The sequence below is a fragment of the Amblyomma americanum genome, chromosome 5 (genome assembly GCF_052857255.1).
Source record: "Amblyomma americanum isolate KBUSLIRL-KWMA chromosome 5, ASM5285725v1, whole genome shotgun sequence".
NCBI lineage: Eukaryota > Metazoa > Arthropoda > Arachnida > Ixodida > Ixodidae > Amblyomma > Amblyomma americanum.
The window spans coordinates 176,241,479-176,248,423 of record NC_135501.1 but is presented as its reverse complement, the minus strand read 5'-3'; the positions used below and the strand labels follow the sequence as shown (position 1 = coordinate 176,248,423).

The following is a 6,945-nucleotide window of genomic DNA, read 5'->3' as shown; positions in this document are numbered from 1 at the left end:
TACTTGCCTGATGATGTAGATGAAATTGATGCAACATTTCCTGCATCTCCCTTAAAATGTATCCACATGAACACGCGTTTTGTCAGAAATAAGGTGTCATCCCTGGAGGAGTTATTTACTGGTTTCTCTTTTCAATTTTTGGTTATTATGTTAAAAGAGACATGGAGCCCTAATGAATGTGATATTTTTAGGTTGCCTGATTATAATACCCACTATCTAAACCGGTCGGACTCTCGAGGGGGCGGAGTGTCATTGCTGATCACAAATGATGTAGAATGTCAGATCATTGATTCTTACACAGTGCTTTCACCAGACTATGAAATGCTGACCCTGTGCACTGCTAGACATGTATTTTCTGTGTGCTATCGACCACCGAATGGTGATTTGCCTGCGTTTCTGCAGTTCTATGATCAATTCCTGGCTTATGTGGTTCAAAATCATAACTCTAAACCTCTAATAGCTGGTGGAGATTTTAACGTCGACATGAGTGTGAACAGTCCATCATCAAATGCTTTCAATATGATCATATTATCTAATGGTTTTGCTAACTTAATTGACACACCAACCAGGATTACACCTGAAGGCCAGTCCACTCTGAATTTATTTATTACCAATTCCTTGGGGCCGAATGTTAAATCTGGAGTTTTGCCATGTTCTATCAGCGATCATTTGCCAGTATTCTTGTGTGTAGAATCAAGCAGGTCAATAAGAAAAAAATCCCCACCAATAATGTACCAACTAATAACAGACACAACACTGAATTTCTTTCGTGACGCCCTGTTGTCAGTGGAATGGGACACGATCGGTAATCTCACAAATGCCAGCGAAGCGTACGATAAGTTTATGGATATACTGACCCAACTATACCACAAGAGTTTCCCGTCAAGAACACGCAAAAAAAAGTAAAAGAACACGCAAACCATGGCTTACACCTGAATTACGGAGTGAAATGAAAACGAGGGACAAGCTATATCAACATTTCCTTCATACGCGATCAGCAGATGATCTTGTCCAATTTAAAAAAGCATCGTAATAAGCTAACAAAGATGTTGCGAAATGCACGATCAGTATATTATTCATCTTTGTTGGATATTGAGTGCCGTCAAAACAGTCTGTTATGGTCGAGGTTGAACACCATCCTTAATCGTGGTCACTCGCATAAGCCTTCATTGAAATTACAAGTTGACGGAAAAGAATTATCCGGTGCAGAACTAGCTGATGCTTTTAACAATTTTTTCACTAGTATTGCTTCTGCTCCCTCTATATCCTCTCATGCTAGCAAATACGTTTCCACTTATATTAACAACACAGTGTACCTTCAACCCGTAACAGTGGATGAAATCATGTCCGTTATACAAGCCTTAAAGAACTCTAGCAGTTGTGACATCGATGGTCTTCAAGTACGCCCAATCAAACATGTAATTGATATTATTGCTCCCATCCTCACCCACATTTTTAATATGTGTTTAGAATCAGCAACTTTCCCAGCGAGAATGCAGTGCGCAAAAGTTACTGTTCTGTACAAAAAAGGAGATTGTAATGAGCTGGGGAATTACAGGCCGGTATCATTTTACCGATCTTTTCAAAGCTGTTTGAAAAAGTCTTGTATTCGAGGATGGCAAATTTCATTGAAAAACATAATCTGTTAACACCACACCAGGTCGGTTTCCGTAAAAACAAATCAGTTGAATTAGCGTTGCTAGAGCAGAAAGAATATATATTAACGGCGTTTGAAAACAAAGACATAGGTGTTGGCATTTTTGTGGACTTTTCTAAAGCATTCGATTTAGTTAACCATAACATTTTGCTGGAAAAATTAAGTAAGTATGGAATACGAGGACAGGCACTAGCTCTTATGAAATCCTACCTATCCAATAGAACTCAAGTTGTGAAAATAGGTGCCTTTACATCGAAAGCTAAAGCTGTTAGTTGTGGAGTGCCGCAGGGAAGTATTATAGGACCTTTACTTTTTAATCTCTATCTGAATGATATCGTCACTATTAACCCTAAAGCAAAATTTATTATTTATGCAGATGACACTAGTATTTTTTTGCTGGGAATGATATTAATCTTCTTGTTGAACAATGTAACAGTGCAATGAAATCCTTAGAGGAATGGTCAAGAGTAAATGCAATGTAGGTAATTGAAAGCAAAACAAAAGCGATTATGTTCAGACCGAAAAACAAGCACATACCTCAGCATCAAGATATTATAATAAACTCACGATGCATCGCTTTAGTCGAGAATTTCAAATGTCTGGGTGTCACCTTTTCCGCAAATATGTCCTGGGATTACCACGTCAAGCATGTTCTAAGCAAAATAAGTCAAATAACTGGTGTAATAGGTCGTTTAAGGTATATCCTTCCCACAAGCATCAAACGTTTGCTTTATCATTCACTCTTTCAGTCACACTGGAACTATTGTCAATTAGTATGGGGAAACACAACATCCACTAATATAGAACACATCCACCTGTTACAGAAAAAGTATCTCCGACACACATATAATGCTTCTTATACTGCTTCCACCTCAACTTTTTTTAGCAACTCTGGTGTAATTCCAGCTCACAATCTCTATAGATATCGCTTAAGCCATGTATATAAACAAGAAATCCACAGGAATATCAACAATATACGTAACCTATCCCAATTACAAGACAGAACTCCAAGTTACCTTACAAGACACTTCGAGGATTGGTCAGTACTAATGTCACGTTCAGGTTACGGGAAACAGTGCCCTAAGTACACAATACCAACGCTTTTGAATTATTATAATTCTATCCGTTTTGACCTTTTCACAGCAACCTACAAGGACCTCCGGCAGATGTATTTGGTTTCTATGTAATGTTATCTAGCCTTGCTGTTGCTTTCGTCTGGATTTGTAGAAGTGAGTTCCGCTGTTGTTTTCTGTTCTTTTTGTTTTCTGTTGTTTTCGTTTACGAGTACTAAGTCTGTATCATATTAAATATGTATTATATGTTTGCATATCAAGAATATGTTACGTGTTGCCGCCACTCTGCCAAAATAAGGGATTGTGGACCCGTCAAGCTGTCCAAGGACAGCTTTTTTTTCTACAATCCCCCCATCTGTATTTGATGGCAAATAAAGATTTTTTCATTTTTCATTTCATTTCAGATCAGCAAGCTGCCCTGCCACTTCAACGACACTTGTGATGCCGCATGCCCGCAAGACAGGCACATTTTCATCGCCGTCCCTCCATCGCATGAAAGATCCAGATCAACAGCGACATCATTTGCTGCCTATATGAACAGCTGGCGGGCCCCCGGCGCCTTTAGTGGGCGTGAGAACAGCACCAGGATGCGGCCACCTAATCCGCTCTGCTTCTTCGTCCAGGTTACGGCATGGGATCTGTTCAGCAATGCGCCGATATCGTCACCTACCCATGAGATCAGCAAGCTGCCCTGCCACTTCAACGACACTTGTGATGCCGCATGGCCGCAAGACAGGCACATTTTCATCGCCGTCCCTCCATCGCATGAAAGATCCAGATCAACAGCGACATCATTTGCTGCCTATATGAACAGCTCGCGGGCCCCCGGCGCCCTTAGTGGGCGTGAGAACAGCACCAGGATGCGGCCACCTAATCCGCTCTGCTTCTTCGTCCAGGTTACGGCATGGGCTCTGTTCAGCAATTCGCCGCTATCGTCACCTACCGATGAGATCAGCAAGCTGCCCTGCCACTTCAACGACACGTGATGCCGCATGCCCTCAAGACAGGCAGATTTTCATCGCCGTCCCTCCATCGCATGAAAGATCCAGATCAACAGCGACATCATTTGCTGCCTATATGAACAGCTGGCGGGCCCCCGGCGCCCTTAGTGGGCGTGAGAACAGCACCAGGATGCGGCCACCTAATCCGCTCTGCTTCTTCGTCCAGGTTAGTTCTGTTACTTCCCTGTACGCTAAGAAATCTAATGACGTGTGCCTGTTGCTGTTCCCACGCCCGGGAGTTTTGCTTTGTGTGTTCAGTGAATGCTTTGATATTGTAAACCAACTTCTGGCGTTGTCCGGGGACGTCGAGCTCAACCCTGGGCCTAACACGAGGCATCAGGTACAGGACTCTCTTCCTGACGTCCAGTCTAAGCAGTTGGAAGATATGTTTGCAATACTGGAGGCTTTGAACACGCGAACTGCGAAAATGCAACTGGACCAAAAGGCTTTCATAAAGTCTATTGATGATCTTAAGAAGTCCCTGCTGAAGTTAGAAGAAGATTTGAGTGAAATGAACAAAAGATTAACTAATGTTGAGCGCAAAACTGTTACCATTGACGAAACCGAGAAGGAAGTACATCCTTTTCAGCAGTTAGTTGACCAACTTTCTAATGAAAACTCTCAGCTGCGCGCGCGCCTGTCTGAACTTGAAGACAGGCAGCGACGCGATAACCTTCTGTTCTATGGCATACCTGACGTGCAATCAGAGTCCTGAGCTCAGCCAGAAGAAGAGCTAGTCAAGGTTCTTTCATCCTACTTGGAAATTCCGTCCTCTGAAATTTTGATCGATAGAGTGCACAGGCTCGGTAGGTTCGCATCGGAAAAATGTCGACCAATTATTGCCAAATTTTCATCCTTCAAGGTAAAGCAGAGAATACTGCTTAACTGTTCTAAGCTCAAGGATGAAAAAGTTACGCTTAGCGAGGATTTTTCTTTCGCCACCCGTCACGCTAGAAAAAAACTGGTCGAATTCGGCAAATCCCAGCCGCTCACTTTCAAGCTTCGCTTCAATAAGGTTTACATAAAAAATAAATGCTACTCCTACAATCACTCTGATGACTCCGTTCATGAAATCCCAAGCGCTTTCCTGTTGCCAACCAACCGTTCTGAGGACCCTACGAATGATACCCACAGCGCCTCCGCGCCACCGACCCAACTTGTTACCAATTAGCACTGCGCGAGGGGCAGTGGAACTAAGTCCCCGGCCATTACCCCATTTTCTTTTTTGTTCACAAATATTCGCAGCATAATACCTAAAGGAGATGATCTTTGTTCTGTAATTGATGCTTGCGATGCTGACATTGTATGTCTTACTGAAACCTGGCTATCGGCGAAGATAGATAGCTGTGAACTTCTTACCTGTAAAAATAGATATAACATTTATCGGTGCGACAGGGGTTCTAGATGTGGCGGAGGCGTGCTTGTAGCTGTTGCTGATACTGTTATGTCTTTTCCGATCCATTTTGTAAGCGCGTTTGAACTTGTACCGGTTGAAATTCGCACATGCTCTAGGAAATTGATAGTGGGCGTTTGCTATCATCCGCCGTCTACCTTCCCCACCTTTGTAAACGATCTTCATGAAGTCATTCATATGATTACAGTCCGTTATCCGAGCAGTCCCTTTATCTTACTGGGTGATTTTAATTTCACCAACATAGTGTGGTCTAATCTGAGTTCTTATTGTGAACCTTTTTCAAGTGAATGCGACATGTTCTTGAATTTGTGCAGTGATTTTAACTTATCCCAGCTTGTAACGCAGGCAACTCGTATTTCATCTACTGCGTCTAAAATCCTCGATCTGGTACTCACCACATCGCCTGATTTTTCCAGCCCATATCATACTTGCCAGGGTTAAGTGATCACCTACTCCTTCATTTTACTTTGACCTGCGCAGTTCCCCATCAACGTAACCACAGTAAATATATCCATGATTACAAAAATGCTGATTTTGATGCTATTAACCTTGAACTGTCTGTTTTTCTAGACCATTACTTGCTAAGCTTTCATGATCGCTGAGTGAATGCTGCGCTCACTAAAATATATGTTCCACGCTTAGTCATCACCTCTAACCGTCAATCACCATGGTTCACTAAATCGTTAAAACGGCTCCGTAATAAGAAAAAACGCATGTTCCGCTCTGCAAAACTAACCGGTTCCCAAGAACGTTGGACTGCTTATCAGGCCGCGGCCCTTGAATATAAAAGTGCACTGAAGGATGCCAAAGATTTGTTTGTCAATGACACATTACCTTCCCTTTTGATAAATAACCCTAGGCAATTTTGGAGCGTAGTTAACAAAAAAGACAATTCATCCATCAGCCTTAAAGACTCCAGTGACCAACTAATTCATCCTAATGAATGTGCAAATGTTCTCGACAGTGTATTCGTTTCAGCTTTTTCCAAAAATCAGTGTTCGGTAACCCCTGCATATAACAGTGCTGACTTTTTACTGATGGATTCTATTGTCTTTGATCCTGCTGGAGTGGAAAAAATAGTCGAAAAACAAAACGTTTCTTCATCATGTGGTGTTGATAACATTAGTTCTAAGTTCTTGATTAAAACCAAAGTATACAGCGCAATAATACTCTCTAACCTATTTCAGAAATCTCTTGAAACAGCATGTATACCTGATGACTGGAAGGTTGGGAAGGTGATTCCCTTGCATAAATCTGGTGATCAACATTCCCCGCATAATTATCGACCCATCTCACTTACCAGCATTCAGTGTAAAATCATGGAGCATGTTATTTACTTTCACCTTGCATCGTTCCTTGATTCTAATGCCTTTTTTACGGACAGTCAACATGGATTTCGGAAGTGGTTTTCTTGCGAAACACAGCTTTTAACCTTCACACATGATCTAAACTCATTCCTCGACAGGGGTTCCGTTGTCGACTGCATATTCCTCGATTTCTCAAAGGCGTTTGACAAGGTCACTCATCAACTGCTTTTTTTTAAACTTAGTAAACTTAACCTCGACCCTAACGTTTTTAGGTGGCTGCATTCGTTTCTCACTAATCGTTCACAATTTGTCACCGCTAATAATGCTTCTTCCTTCACTTCTCCAGTTGGATCTGGAGTACCACAAGGCTCTGTTCTAGGGCCTCTGCTTTTTCTTATATATATCAATGACTTACCTGACAATCTATGTTCAACAATAAATCTTTTTGCTGATGACTGCGTCATATACCGCGAAATTAACAGTGAATCTGATA

General features: G+C 41.9%; 1 pseudogene; it reads left to right on the top strand.

Annotated features, from left to right (window-relative positions):
• Positions 1 to 3,763: 3,763 nt before the first annotated feature.
• On the top strand, positions 3,764 to 4,902 carry LOC144134385 (uncharacterized; annotated as a pseudogene).
• Positions 4,903 to 6,945: the final 2,043 nt, after the last annotated feature.